This window comes from Neovison vison, chromosome X (genome assembly GCF_020171115.1).
Source record: "Neovison vison isolate M4711 chromosome X, ASM_NN_V1, whole genome shotgun sequence".
Lineage (NCBI taxonomy): Eukaryota > Metazoa > Chordata > Mammalia > Carnivora > Mustelidae > Neogale > Neogale vison.
Genome location: NC_058105.1, coordinates 98,503,233 through 98,519,500, shown reverse-complemented (window position 1 = coordinate 98,519,500; position 16,268 = coordinate 98,503,233). Strand labels below are relative to the sequence as shown.

At 41.3% G+C, this 16,268-nt stretch overlaps 1 protein-coding gene across 1 annotated transcript in view; it reads right to left on the bottom strand.

Annotated features, from left to right (window-relative positions):
* Positions 1 to 16,268, bottom strand: part of DYNLT3 (dynein light chain Tctex-type 3) — a 42,383-nt gene that overhangs the window by 8,681 nt on the left and 17,434 nt on the right. The gene's annotated exons all lie outside the window — the stretch shown is intronic.

Genomic DNA, 16,268 nt, shown 5'->3' with positions numbered 1-16,268 from the left:
TATCATTATTATTAAAAGATTTTATTTATTTATTTGACACAGATCACAAATAGGCAGAGAGGCAGGCAGGGGGTGGGGTGGGGAAACAGTCTCCCCACTGAGCAGAGATCCGGATGTGGGGCTTGATCCCAGGACTCTGAAATCATGACCTGAGCCGAAGGCAGAGGCTTAACCCACTGAACCACCCAGGTGCCCCCAAACTTATTATTTTTAAAGCTTATTATTTCACAGTGCTAGAGGGCAGAAGTCTAAAATGGGTCTGCAGGACTGCCTTCCTTCTGGAGACTCTAGGGGAGAATCCATTTACTTGCCTTTACATCTTCTAGAAACTGCCTGCCTTCCTTGGCTCATGACCCCTTCCTCCATCTTCAAAGCTGGCAATTCAGTATCTTTTCTCCTCTCTGACCTCTACTTCCATCCTCATGTCTTCTCCTCCTGTCTCCCTCTCAAGGTCCTGAACTTCATCATCTCTGTAAAGTGACTTTTGTTAGTGAGATGACATATTCACAGGTTCCAGGGATTTTCAGAGGTGGACATCCTCTGTGGGGTAGGAGTTGGGGGGAGGGGATGCATTACTCAGCTTATCACAACCATTACTCTCCTAAATTGAGGCTGGAAAGTTCATTACTATTCTAGTCCAACTCTTATTTTTACAAGTAAAAGTAGAACTCAGAGAGGCACGTAATTTGGGCAAGGACACGTGGTTATTAGCCAGACCCCGGGGCTTCTGAATCTCAGGTCTCTGCCTTCTCTGCTCTCATTTGTTGTTGTTGTTGTTTGTTTTGTTTTTTAAAGATTTTATTTATTTATTTGACAGACAGAGATCACAAGTAGGCAGAGAGGCAGGCAGAGAGAGAGGAGGAAGCAGGCTCCCCGCTGAGCAGAGAGCCCAATGCGGGGCTTGATCCCAGGACCCTGGGATGACCTGAGCTGAAGGCAGAGACTTTAACCCACTGAGCCACCCAGGCGCCCCTCTGCTCTCGTTCTATGAGCTCGGCTGAACAAAACTGGCCTGTGTACTTCATTGTGTGCACTTTGTTACCAGGTTGTCCTAAGTTGTGCTTCATGTCCGAGTTACTGCAGAAAAGCTGCATTTGTTATTCATAGAGGAAGACTGTTTCTCTTTTTTCAGGATATTTTGCATACCGAACTTACTGCAATATGGGGACAGGTATCATGCCTACTTGTTTTGCAATCACAGTGAAACAGGTCATTCCCATAAGAAACCTCTTCTAGAATTAGAAAGTATTTAGTTCACTTCAGGATGATTCATCTTTGAGAACCAGAGTTTGTTTTTCAAGTTATGAGGTACCACTTTGGGAATGAAAAATTCTGCATACTTGAACATGACACTTAAAATCACGGTTATTAATGTTCTTACCAGTAGACCATCATATGTTTCATGACTATCGGTGGGCCTCTCTAATTTGTAGTGTTAACCCTGCTTGGCTACATGTTCTGTTTTGAGCATGCATCTATAATCTTTTTGTTTCTAGTATGCGAGCTACTATAAATCAAGACTTTCACACAGTACTATTTTAAGGCCTTTATTCTATCTGGTCCCAATATGACAGCACAGCACAAACCACTATTACCAAAGAAAATTGCAAGGTAACACCATTTTCCTATTTATCAAAACTAATGACCAAGAGTAGAACACTACTTTTTAAATTGCTTTATTTAGGATGAACACGGATCAACAATAGGACAGGGAATAGAAGATATAGATGGAGCAAGAAGTTACTGTGCTCATATCTACTTCCTTTCCAAAGCACTGATCACCAGTGTAGACACGTGAGGAGAAATGTCCTCTCGGTGATGATCACTATGCTATAAAATTAGTCTTTGCAGGACTGAAAAGAACAGGAAGTGAACTTTGGCTGCAAATCAGAATCACAAGAGGAGATTTTAAAAATGATCTAGGCTAAACCCCACCTCCTGAGATTCTGATTTAATTGCTCTGGAGAGGAGCATGGCAGCAGGAGTTTTTCAAAAGCTTCCCCCGGTGACTCTAACGTGTAGTCTGGGTTGAGAACGTTTGGTGCAAAATCCTCTCTTTCCCCCAAAACAAGGTAAGTTGCCTTTTTCTGCTAAGACTTAAACAGAGTTCTGCCAGAAGTTAGAGAAGGAAGCCATATTAATTCTTGGGGCTTCTTTGTGACCTACAATTTGGTCATTTATTCATTCATCAAATGTTCGCTTAGCACCCACTCTGTGCCAGGCATTGTGTTAGAGCAGTGGTTCTCAGTTGGGGGGAGTTATTCCCTTTTGGACTCCTGCAAACATTTGATAACGTCTGGAGATGCTTTTGGCCATCATAGCTAGTGCGGATACCACTGACATAATGAGTAGAGGCCACGGACACTGCCGAACATCCCACAATGCGCACAGGGTAGTGTCCCCACAACAAATCCTATTTTACACAAAATAATAGTGTTGAAGTTGAAAGACAGGAAAAACTCCCTGTGTCCATGGCATTCATGTGTATTTGCAGATATATATGTATACATGTATATGGGACACCAGGTAGCAAGAAGCGTTACAAAGATGATTTAAGCAAAGTGAGGGTAATGAGGTGTGATGAGGGAGAGGCTATTTGGGTTGAGTTGATAAGGCATGGCTGCTCTGAAAAAATGTTTAAGCGATCATCTGAGTGATGTGAAGGAGTTAGATGGGAACATGAAAGTTAGATTAGAAGTTGGATTCAAAATGGGAAGTTAGATGAGAGAACTTTGTGTTCTCTCAGAGCAGAAGGGACTTGCCCTAATTTCAACACGAAACCGGTTATGGAGGCCTCGGGCTCTGGTCACGTTCAGCTCTTGGAAGCGTGAGAAGAGTAGGATTAATCAGGATTGGGATGTCTCCAGGTGATTTTAGCTGAGGAAGAGAGGAACGTGGGTTTTGAAGGCATTTTCAGAGGAGGGAGTGTGCTGATAGATCACGGACTCCAAGCTGAGTAAGTAGCAACAAACAGTGAAAATGCAACAGGGTCATGGCATCCGAGGTCCAAGCGGGGTCAGAGAATTACTGCAGTGAGCGTTTTAGGAGAAATGGATGGGAAGAAAGAGAGCGAGGGTCAGAGAGTCAGATGACCTTGAAAAGAACTTGGTGCCTTCATTATACCACTATCTCACAGTACCATGGGCCTACAAGCCAGGGGAGAGGGGCATTACCCGGAGTCAAAGAAGTTTGGTATTGGTGTCCCAGCAGGGGGACAATGCTTTCATCAGCTTCTGTGGTTTTTATCTGATGTCCTTCTCTGGATTTTTGGTATTGGGGTGGTCAGGATATGAGTGAAAAGGGATCGCTGAGTACAAAGCCGAGGTTGCTGTACCATTATTAGCACACTGGCAAGGGGGAGGTAAGCAGGCACCTGGGAAGAAAAAGAAAGACTTGCCTATACAGGCTGATGCCTTCCCTGCAGACTCATAGATTCCTGCCTATAGAGAGGAAGACTTTCTTCCATAGAAAGACTTGCCTATACAAGCCGATGCCTTTCCTGCACACTCAAATTCTGTATGAGATATCCAGCCTATGTTTTTTCCTCTTTCCTGTCCTGGTCTGTGCCATGAATTTTTATCATGATTCAGTACTTGTTCATGCAGCAAAAGGTGAAATGTAATTTGCTTGTTCACATGGTTGCAGGACAGTCATGAGAATGTTTTTGGATAAGGTTTAGGGGATTCATTTATTTGTGTGTTTTGGACCCTCCTCTTGCCATTTCTAGTGAATGGGGCAATTTTCGAACCGTTCGTTGAACTAAAAATTTCACTCACTTTATGGGCAATCCACGCCCCAGCTCATGCACAAATTACAAACTTGAAACAAATCTCAGGGCTCAGCATATTTCCTAACATCACAGAGGGGAAAAAGAAAATCTTATTTAGTGTCTCTTTTAAATGGAAAGAAATGCTAACCTTTTGATCCGGGGTATAGACTATGACGCTATTGTCCCTTATGGTGCTTTGTTGCCCTGAAGGGAACTATAAACTGGTAAAAAAAAAAATAAACGTATTTCATGAGTCAGTTCTGTACTGATTCAGAGAAAGAGCTGGTGCAAGGAAACCTATTAAATCTCACCCAGCTCTTAATTTCTGTGATTCTTCTAAACCATGTCTCATAAAGGACATTTCTTGATGATTTTGAAGGACTGGATAAGGTATTTATGAGCATAAAATGCCTTCATTAAGTTTAGTCATTTTTGCTCTTCACAGATCTGCGTCCTTATCAGAGGAAATAATTCATTGTCCAAGTTTATATGCTAATGACCCTCTTCACAGTCAAAGCACATTATAAATATTTATTCATAGGCCAGATGAGGACCTTTAAAGTGGTTAATTTTAAAACAAAGCAACTTTTGTATGGGGAGAAAATAACACTGAATATGAACAAAATGAGCATTTTGTGCCCTGGTTTCCCCATAACAAAGCATTTGCTAAGAACTAACGCTGATCATGTCTGCTTATTCAACACATGATCCATCTCTAGTTTTCAAATGCATAATCAAATATAAACATGTACAGATTGACCTCAGTTGACACGAATGGATTGTGTGTATATTTCTCATTGTAATAAGCATCATTATATACCCTCTTCCTCAGGTCAAGATATGGATGATACAGATGTTGAACAATGGGCCAAGACTACGTGATTAAACACATTTCCTATTCCACTATTCCAAGCTCTAAAACTTAGGGATCAGCACGAATGAAAATATTCAAGGTCCAACTGTCTCTTTCCAGACACAGACAAGGGCATGGAGAACAGGAAAAACTGTTCCCAAAGGGCTTTCTTCCCCTCTGTTTCACCCCTAGGTTATGTTTGATGGAATGGGGGATTCAGAGCCTGGAGAGTGGCAGTCTATATGGTGAGGACATTGGGTCCGTGTGGCAGCCATTTGTTCAAATGGGAAGAAGGCCCTCCCTGGGGGGTTTGCCCGAGGGACATCTCTCCTGGAGTCATTATGGAATTTGGTTTTGGGCTGTTTCTTTTGGAGCCATCATAAAGTGAGAAAAGCTATTATTTTCTTTGATTCTTTGTTAGCTAAACATTTAACACTTAAATGTATCCAACTCATTTGGCTTTTCTCTACCTACATCACATTGGTAGAAAATTCCCCTCAGCAAATGACATGCGCCTCCATGATACCTGTCAGGCCTCCACCCACAACAGACCTTTCAGAGCAGCAGGGGAAACCTCTGACAGTTCTCTGGTCTGCTCAGCACTGGTTCTCCACCTCGGCTCTTATATGCTTTCTCTCACTCTCCAACCCTGTGACTCCAGAACTTTCCTGTCACTATCTGCATATTGCTTCCCACTTCACCGAGAAATGGAATCCATTGCCCAAGGCCTCCTTTCACTCCTTGCCACCTTCCATAAGAGCACACTCGCATGCCTCGCTGTTCTCTGCTTCTCTTATCACAGAAGTGGGAATCCCTCTACCAGTACTTTGACATCTCTTTCTTTCTTACAGAGTATGGAAAAGTATTTTTCTTCTTCTTTCTCCTTTTTTTTCATCTCACTCCTTCTAGGGTTTATTGGAACTGCTCACCTGTTTGTCTTGTATCTGTCACGCAGGTGTGTAAACCTCCCAACCAGGGACCTGCTCTATTCTGTTTCTTTCTTTTTTTTTTTTTTAAAAGATTTATTTATTTATTTGACAGATAGAAATCACAAGGAGGCAGAGAGGCAGGCAGAGAGAGAGGAGGAAGCAGGCTCCCTGCTGAGTTAGAGAGCCCGATGTGGGGCTCGATCCCAGGACCCTGGGTTCATGACCTGAGCTGAAGGCAGAGGCTTTAACCCACTGAGCCACCCAGGCACCCCTCTATTCTGCTTCTTATGTATTTCTAGAGCAGAGAATGCCAGATTCAAATTTTATTTTCTTTTAAGAAATGAATGAGAGCTAAGAAGGATGTGTGGTGCAGCAGAGTAGTGTTATGGAACCCAGAATGTTCTATGGTACCGTTTCAATTATTTTGTTCCTTTTGAGCTCTCCTATGTGAGTCTTTACTGATAAGTTGTCTTTCATCAACAAAGCTGTGGTGCTCTTGGAACACTTACTTGTAGTTGCTTGTTTATTTCTAGGCCAACACAGTCTATATCCTTGACCACTTGTCAAGTTTATGGCATTCATACTGTGTCATGCTACCAAGGGACTATGAACATGTAAATTTCTCAGTGAATTATTTATCAGAGAGTTTATAATAAAACTCTACTTGAGAAGAGGAAGCTACAGGAGAAAATGTTTTGATAGAATTATACTTACTTATTCCTTTATATTTCCTGGAGCATTGCACAGTCCATAAGAGATACCAATGACATGGTTGGAAACAGTATGCTTTGCCAAAAGAAAAGCATTCAACCATTTATATAAACAAGGAAAGTGAAGGTCAGCTTCAGAAAATAGTATGTCATCCACTAGGGGAAAAAAAAACCTGTTTAAGCCCTATCATTTAGAGGTTATATTTGAGGTCAAAATAAAATGAATCATTCACTTCCAGCTATCACATGTCACATTGTGAATTTTTCTTGAAGACAAGTAGGAGGAAAAAGCAGTATAAAATCTGTTTCTGTGTCACCTCGTACCTCCGTAGGCTAAAACAAATTTTAGTGTTTTGTCTTTGCCCAGTAGACTTTGGTTTTTTAAAATTTGGAATAAAATTAATTACATATTTTTATTTTAAATAACTATCTCAATAAGAGTTTGTTGATGGCTTGCTATGTTGTAACACTAGCTTGGACTTTGAGGGATGAGAGAAAGGAAGATGATGCTTTAACTGAGCTGACTTGTGGAAGAGGGCAGATGGTAACCAGGCTAAGGGCGGTAAAACCGCCAGAAAGAAGTACCAGAATGTTCAAAAGCATGAGGCATGAAAAAGTACAATGCATGTGGAAGGCTACAGATGCTTCCGTTTGGCTAGAGAAGTGGTACATGTAGAGATATAAAAGTAGGACTCCTGAATATGGTGGGGTGTATACAAGGAGTGAGGAGAAAAAGGAGCACCAAGGGTGAAATATGAGGAAACACTCACACCCAAGAGGTGAGCATCAGAAGAGCCTCCCAAAAAGAGAGAGAAAAAGCAATTATAGAAGAAGTGATTATCACACACTGAAAAAAATCCGCAGAGTAATAGAGTAGATAAGTTACACTAATGACTAATTTTTCACCCTCCTTGTATCTACTCCTAGTATTATGTAAATTTTCAGTGCCCTCCCACTCTGAATCTAGGCTTGGTCACATGACATACCTGACCCAATGGAGCGTTAGCAGATGTGACACAAACAGATCTGGAAAGCAGCTTGCACAACTGGGCCTGTGCTCTTGCATCTCTGCTAGGAGAAAGACTAACCTGGGTAGCTCACTGGACTTAGCAGAAGGATAAGCCACCATCAGCTAAGCCTAGCCTGTATCAACCAACCTCCATGTGACCTGCACACTTAACATCAAAACACTCAGTGATTGTTGTTTTAAGCCACTAACTTCTGGAGTGCTTTGTTATGCAGCAATAGCTGACTGATGACACAGTTTCAAATAGAGAGTGGCTAGTGGCGCGGAATGCCAGGGAAAGAATTATGAATTGAATTATGCAATTAGAAGGATTCTGGCGACTTTGATCAGAGCTGTTTCAATGAAATGGTGGGGTCAGAACCACAGCTGCAGAGGATTTGAAAAATATAACGATAACACAATCTGTTGTTTTATGGTGATAGACAGGCAACGCAGTGTGGAGAGATAGAGGGCAACAGCTAGAGGATATGGATAAAGGGAAAGAGTGCTCGCTGAAGGTAGTGGAGACGCAAGTCCTTTTGTATGCTCTGGAGACAGAACCAGCAAAGAGGAAGTGTTCAAAAACACAGTAGAAGGAGGGAATGGCCTATGCAGAGTGATCCCCAAACAAGTACAAGGGGACCACTAAGGCAAAGAGGAAATTGCTTTAGTTAGAAAAAGGGGCAATTAGGGGCACCTGGGTAGCTCAGTCAGTTAAATATCTGACTCTTGGTCTCAGCTCAGGTCTTGATCTCAGGGTTGTGAGTTCAAGCCCCACATTGGACTCCACACTAGGTATGGGGCCTACTTAAAAAAAATAGTGTACTTTTTCACTGAGCTGCGAAGAGAGAAATAAGAGTTGGAATAAAGATAAGATTCCAGGAAAGAATAGAGAAGACGAAGAAAAGTGACACTAGGAGCTCCTATATTATGGCTTCTGTATAAATACAAGAGGGTATTGATTCTGGGAGTTTGCAAAGTCATGGTACAAACAGTGAGAAGAGTGATAGACCTTAGTTGTTGCTATTAGGTGAAGAGAGGGAAGAGTTACTCCAGTATGGAGTCAAACTCAGGATATTTTACCAACTAAAGCTTGAAATAAATTTGTATTGGTAAGAATACATATTTGTATGATTTCTCTAGATAGGTTTGTAATCCAGGTCTAGGGGTAGGTGGGCAGCTGGAGGGACTCTAGTTTGGAATGCTGCAGGGCAGTATAGGGCAGTATGGTAGAAAGCAAGATCTACTGAATTGTGTAAAGACCAGATAGGAAAAGAAGTTGTATCAGTACAGCTGTGTGATACAGCCATGAGCACCAGAAAACCTTACTGTATATAATAGCTCAAGGAAGGATGAGATGATTTTTCTCATACAAAAAAAAAAATCCTGAAAAATGGATGCTAGGGTCATGGTGTAACTCCAGTGTCATCACTGTAGCATCAATATGTCATTCTTTTTTGTCATCCTTGTCATATGGCTGTGATCTTTGTGGGTGCAGTGCAGTGGCTGAACAATTGTCTCATCACGTTTGAGTTGGAGGCTGGAAGGAGGAGGGAGCCAAGGGCTTTCTCTTAACAAAGATTTCTTCAGGAAGGGAAGCCTTCCACTGTGACTTCCCCCAACCTCTTCAGACAGAACTGTGTCACACTTCACCCCTCCTTGCAAAGGTGACCAGAAATTCAAGGTCTCAATTTTCCAGCATCTATCCTACATCCCCATGGATTGCTCAGGGAGGAGGGGGTTTGATATGGAAATGAACCAGTGTATAGTGTCTGCTACAGAAGTGAGATCAGGAAGGAGCTGACACAATGCAGGAAAGCAGAGGAATCAAAGATAGAAACTTTCAACAAACTTGAATATCGGACGTGGTTAAAAAATATGAGAAGGCTAGAGATATTGGAGGTTAAAAATTCTGGTGTGAAGGAATTTAGGGAATGAGAGATCGTCACTGAAGAGCCTATGAGAGTAAAATTTCTTCAAATTGAGAAGGTTAAAGAAAAATCATACTAGAAAGAATCTTCTGTATGGATATTGGCATTTCTCAGGATGATAGAGACGCTTGGGGCTTAAGTAAAAAGTTTGTGTTGTATATTATATATACTATTATATCAGTGAAGAAAACAAACACATGTCTAAAACCTTCAAGAAATCAGGATGAGTCCAAAGAAAATCAGACAGCAGTTCCAAGAGAAAGTTAATATTCATCGATCACGTCAAATAAGTACTGCTAAATGTCATCCCTCAAATGATAATCATCGATAATTTTTTGGAAGTCTGTTGATTGGCTTGGTGACCTTCCTGATGTGGGATGGGCTCAGTTTACTTCAGCTTTCCTCATTCATAAGTCTCTGGTCGGCTGTCTATTAAAGTCTCAGGTGGAAAGTCTCCTTGTGCCCTCTCACCTTCTATCAGATGAGCTGGGACTTATTCTCATATAAAGGTACGAGTCCAAGAGAGAAAGCAGAAGTGCAAGGTTTCTTGCCACCTAGGCTCAGACTTGGAACAGTATCACTTCTTCTGCATTGTGTTGGCTAAAACAAGTCACAAGTTGGCCCACATTTAAAAGGTAAAGGAAAAGGACTCCACCTCTTCAAGGGAGGAGCTGAAATATCACAACTCAAGGGGCGTAGATATAGGGGACAGAGGACCGGAGCCATCTTGGCTATTGGTCTACCATGTTGTTTATTTTCTCAAGTCATTTATTGAGATTCATGACCACGGTTAAGTCTGACTTCATGAAAATAAGCGTAAGTGCTTACAGTTTGACTAAGTGGCTTCTCTTAGATTATTGAGATGGGATCATCTGAAATGGCCATAGGTGGTAGTTATAAATATGAATGGACATAAGCCACTTAGAAGTTTGAAGAGTTCTCTGTTTCTAGGTTAAATTCCAACTCTAGTAGTTACTGTGCATACTGATCTCTTTTGCCTTTTCTTTTTGTTTAAACTTTTTTTCTTTTTTTGAGATTTTAATTATTTATTTGACAGACAGAGATCACAAGTAGGCAGAGAGGCAGGCAGAGAGAGAGGAGGAAGAAGGCTCCCTGCTGATCAGAGAGCCCAGTGTGGGGCTCGATCCCAGGATCCTGAGATCATGACCTGAGCCGAAGGCAGAGGCTTAACCCACTGAGCTATTCAGACGCCCCTCTTTTGCTTTTTCTTTAATAACAATTAAAGTAACAATTCTTTATTCTCATCTTGCCAGCCAGGTAATACATACAGAGTCACTAATGAGCTGTGGGCTCTTATGTGCCTGATTTATTAAGCCACTTGTTAGAATGCTTGAAGCTCAGGCAGACAGAGCTTTCTGCTATTTTCACAAGAGTGCTGAGAAAGGGGAGAGAACTTTTTGTAAACCCAGTGATCCTCCACACAGCTGACACAAACAGTATCAAACTTGGTGTTCTCAAAGCTGTGACTACCAAATGTTCTCCCGACTGTTCTCCAGTCAGAGCATACACACGTCCATCTGTGTCAGCGTGCCTCCTTCTCTCCCTTCCTCTTCCCCTCTCCTCCTGCCCCTTCTCCAAGTTAGCTCTGTGTGAACACAGGTTTAGGAAAGAGTAAAAGAACACTCGGCCTGCTTTCCCTGGGTGAGAGAGTTTCTCTAACAATGATGCTCCCAAGTGCCACAAACAAGCTGTTGTCAGGTTGTGGAACCGGAGTGGAAACCCAGTTCCCTCACTGATTGTTCTTTGATGCATTACTTCGGGAGCCATGAAACAGAGGAGATTTAAGACCAATAATAGTTCTTCACAGAGTTCAATGAAACAAATTTTCCCTTGAAAGTCACTTTATTTCCAGTGGTACTTTCCATGCCAGTGTGTTAAAAAATATGTCACCGAATCAAGCTTTTTATTAACTTGTCAGTATATCCAAAGTGTTCTACAGAACCTCCATGGGGGATTTTCTTGTCTTTTAAACCTACACATTGCCACATAGGCTTTCCTCCCTAATTAGCCCTGACAGGTTCTCTTTAGAGGAGCTATCCCACTCTCCGAGTACAAGAGGGAACATGTGGGTGGAAATAGATTTGGATCATTTGCTAGACACGGAAAGAGAAACCAACAGCACTAATGGCATATGGCCGGGAAGGGAATATTGGACAAATAAGTCCAGGGCAGTGAAGTCATATAAGTCAACAGTGGATTGAGGTAATCACACAGGCGGCTCATTCCAAAAGAACTGGAACATCTTGGATCCTCTGGGGACTGAGATTTTCCCCAGTTCAGGGTCATGTTACTGAGTCCACAACCCTAGTCCACACTGTGGGATCTGAGATTTTTTTTGTAGCTACCATTACTTACTTTATGGAAGTCTCGGCTAGTCGGTTACTTGGTGTCTGGGTGTTTTCCAGAGTACATCTTCCTTGATTGCACAGATTTTTATGGCTCTGCACTGTGGATGCCCATCTGGTTTCCTGTCCTTTTCCCCGTTCCAACATACTCAGATTTTGAAGAGATCATGCTTTCATGTCACTAGAAATTCATTTGCTTAGTCTAAGGTAAAATCCAAATTCATCTGATATGCACAAAAATAGGCCAGAAACCTGTTGGGTAGTTTTGGTAGCATCAGCCCTACCTACTCTTTGGCACAGAAGATTCCCATCTCCGAAGCATGATTTTGAGGTTTTAGACCCTGTCTACCACTCAGACGTTTAAATGAACAGCTCCCCAGGTTCCTATTATTAAAGAATCACTTTGACCAGATCTAAGTTTGAAATAAAATCATTTGCAATTTCCATTCAAATTCTACATTGTAACCAAATCTATTTTTGAAAGTTAAGATAGTGTACTGTTGGACCTCTGGTTTCAGCTTCAACATGTAAAGAGCTTTGGACATTGCTCTCTTTTCTATGACTAGAAAAAGCTGAAATAAAAAAAAATCAGTGATTTTTCTTGACCCCTCAGAAAACTGAGGTTGTAGGGCAGACCATCACCCCCACATCCAGAGAAAGGTAAATCCAGAGTCACAGCCAAGATCTGTTTCCCTAGAGTAGATGTGGCTAGAGATAGAAACTGGTAGGAACATTTACGTGGTAATTTTGAGGAATTGCTGGAGGCTGAGTGAGGACCAGGATGAGAGAGAAAAACCCTCAAGTGATGCACTTTTGGGGGGCATACTTTTGGGGGTTTGCCTCCAAGAACCCCATTAGGTTCGCATGGTGAAGAGCTGAAGAAGATTCTGTGGGAGCTCTGACAGTGAAAGGGGAAAGAGTAGCCACTGTGAAACCTGCCCAGAATGTTCTCTGACAAAGGCCTACTCTACTGAGGGTAAGGACTTCACCAGAGCCTTATCCCATTTTGAGGAAGGGCATTTCTCCTACTTCATTTCAATCTAGCCTTCCTTTCTTGCCTACAAGGGGAAAAATAAAGCTTAGAGATGCTTGTAGAGGTCACAGCCCAGGAACATGGGCCCATGAAAGGCTGAGATTTCACCATCAGCTTACAGAATGCTTATGCTCATCAACACCTTACTACCACACCAACAGGGCTCCAGTATAATAATGGTAGATTTCAGCCAAAAGAGCAGCAAAAAGGAGACGCTTTCTGGAGGAGGAGTACCTAGGGAAGCCCGAAGTCAACAGGGGAGACAAAAACAAGGACACTGGAGGAATTTGAAGCCTCTGGACCCTACAGCCACAGGAGAGTATTAAACAGAACCAGATTAACTCCTAGCCAGATTGACATGGAACCTCATGCAAAAGGCTTATTTACCAGTCTCCATTATCCATATGGTATGTCTGGCTTTCAAGAAGAACATTCAAGCTATGTTGAAAGACAATAAAAACTAGTCCAACAAGACAGACAGCAGAACCCTACTTGGTTCTGACAGATTTGTGGATGATCGGACAGTGGATTTAAAAGAACTATGATTAATATGTTAAGGGCTATGATGGATAAAATAGACAACATGCAAGAGCAGATGAGTAATTGGAGAAAGGGCAAGTCTAAGAGTAAAAAGAATGCTAGAAATCAAAAACATTGTAACAGAAATGAGAAATTCCTTTGATGGGCTTGTCAGTAGCCTGGATGTGACCAGGGAAAAGAATCAGTGAGCTGTGACACAGATCAGTAGAAACTTTCCAAACTGAAATGCAGAGATAGCATACTATCTGAAAACCTTTAGCAACATAAAAACCAGTAATTTCCCCCATAATTATATTTACCAAGCAATTAAAACCAATTTTGAGAAGAAATATGAGATTGCATAAGGACTATGCCTCTCAATTAAAAAACTGTATTGTCCGTGAAATGTCTCAACAAGCTGATTACTTATAATCAACTAAATTTGAAAGAGGAGGAGGCTTTCCAGCAAAGGCATTAATTAGTGTCTTATTTGAGACAACTGGAATTATTACGGAAGCAGCCTGTGTGTATTGGTTCAGCTGTTTTAGTGAAGACGAAGTAACAATGGCTTTAACAAGAAGGAAGGTTTATTTCTCTTCTGTGTGAAAGTCCAAGCTGATCGATAGAACAGAAGGATAAGGGAGCCCTGGTGAACAGGATTAACACAAAACTCACATACCCTTCTTCCTGCTGCTCTACAAACCCCTTGGTTGTTTCCCTCATCCTCAGAGCCAAAGGAAACTCAACACCACCACATCGGTATTAACCCATGGGTGAAAAAAGGGAATATGAAATAGGGGCCAGACATCTTCCTTTTAAGGATATGACTCGAGTGTTGTACACATCCATTGTCACCACAACTAGCTGCAATGGGGTCTGGGAAATGTCTTTAGCTAAGTGGCTACCTAGTTTAAAAGGTGGGGGGAGGCCTCTAGTACTAAAAAATAAAAATAAATAATGAATATTGGGTACATTTAGCAGTCCAGGCCACAGCTCACTCTCTGGCCACCCAAGTATCCGTGAATACCACTTTCCCCAGGGAAACAACACAAAAAGTCACGTAGTTATTTTTATCTAACTCAAAACCCAGCATTTCTGGGTGATGCATAGTTTTTTTTTTTGAAATTTTTATTTAAATTCCAGTTAGTTAACCTACAGTGTCATATTAGTTTCAGGTGTACTATAACACAGTGATTCAACACTTCAAGGTGACGCTGAGGTTTGTATTTGACTTCTCATGGTCTGGCAACCCTGTAAATGTACAGACAAATGACCAGCCGCCTCACCATCTCATATACCATAGCGAGGAGGGATAAGATAACCACAGTTAAAGCTCCCATTCTGGGAAGAGGAAGAATGGAAACATGTGACACTCATTATCCATGGCAGGTAGCAAATTTTGCTGTAAAATGTTTTGGTGGAGAAGGGCTAGCTCTAGATAGGTTTCTAGAACTGAGATCCACTCTTAGTAGAGATGGTAATAAACTCAAAATAGAGATTTTAGTGCTTGCCAAGTTTATTATCACAGGTTTAGTGAAAATAAATAATGTCAATTTATTATTGTAGACCAAGCACATAAAACAAACCTCTACTCTGTCCAGTTCCTAGAAAATGCAAATATGTGTGTGTGTGTGTGTGTGTGTGTATTCTGGAAAACAAGAAAGTGAGCCCTTTGTACCTCCTGAAACTATGAGGAATCACAGAGGGCAAGAACAATGATATATGATTTAATCATGTACCGAAAACCCAAAATATGCCCAGGGGAGAACCTTATTCCCAGCTCCACTTTTAAGGAATTCCAAACTAAAACAGTGCGTATACTCAGATATAAAAGCAAGTCTGTACTTTGGATTTGCTAAGGAATTGGGAATTGGAGGTAGTTAGCCTCTGACTCCTTCCTTCCTCAGAGCAGTTCTTAACAAAGGGTGAGTCTTGTTTCAAAGTTTTAAGTCTGTAGGTACTTTTTTCTGCTGATATGTCAAACTCTACAATTCACAGCTCAGTAGAGACTTCTAAGGCAAGAAAATATACAACCGGTGACTGGATGCAATGTTTATCCTGGGTATTTGCTTGCAGAGTAAATATCCATGCGAGCTGTTTGCTCTTTCGACATTCAAATGTAATGAAGATGTTTGGACTATGTAATATGGTCAGAGAAATGTCTTATGCATATACAACTCATACTAAATGAGTGTTCTTTCCAAACATTTTATCTTTTAAATCATGTTAGAACCAAGAACAAAAAAGCCAGAAGTAAAAATATTCCCGGAGTGATGGATGTTAAACTGTTCACTTCCTCCTCACAAAAAAATAAAAATGGCGGGCGCGAGTTTTTAGGAGCATTTTCCACAGGAGATCAGAGAAGCCACTTCAGGCTTACAGATGACTTCATGACATTTGATAAGAATAAGAAGCACTTCTATGGATTGAACACAGCTAGAAAAGGCTGTGCGGATGAATACTACTATAGGATGTTGGACATCTGGATTCTGGCAGGAAGGATTATAAAATTATGAAATTATTTCTATTTTTAATTGATTTCTAATAAAATCATTCTTAAATGATGTATCTAGTTCTCCTTTTTTGATCATTGCACACCTTCTTGTAATCATATTGAGTACCTACTATATGTCAGGTACCACTAAGCCATAAAATAAGCACAAAGATGTCCTCAAGGAGCTTATGAGCTAGAGGGGAATAAAAGATATTTCAGGTCAAATTTTGTAAAAATATTGAGAGCAAATACATATTGACTGTCCCATGTTTCAAACAAGTGCTGTCTTTCTCAACAAGCTGGGAATGCCTATGTTAGGAGAAGTGTGATAGCAGGCAGGAGGTCTGAAATTCCTCAATTTCTTCAGCATTCAAGAAGCACAGCCTGAATACCCTCATTTAGAGGGAGAGATAAATCCTCTACAATTAGCCCACTTTTCCCCTAAAGGGGCTGAACTGGGAGAAAAAGGAGACAGCACAGGACTGAGCTAATAATTTTCCACAAACACCTTGAATCTTGCTTTCAGCTCTGACAGGAACCAATTTTAGTGATGTATATATAAAAACTGGCTTTAGTAATGGGGCCAATTCCTTCATTTTCTGGATGAGGTTACTGAGGTCAGAGAGGTCCAGTGCCCTGCCTAAGCTCCCACAAAGAA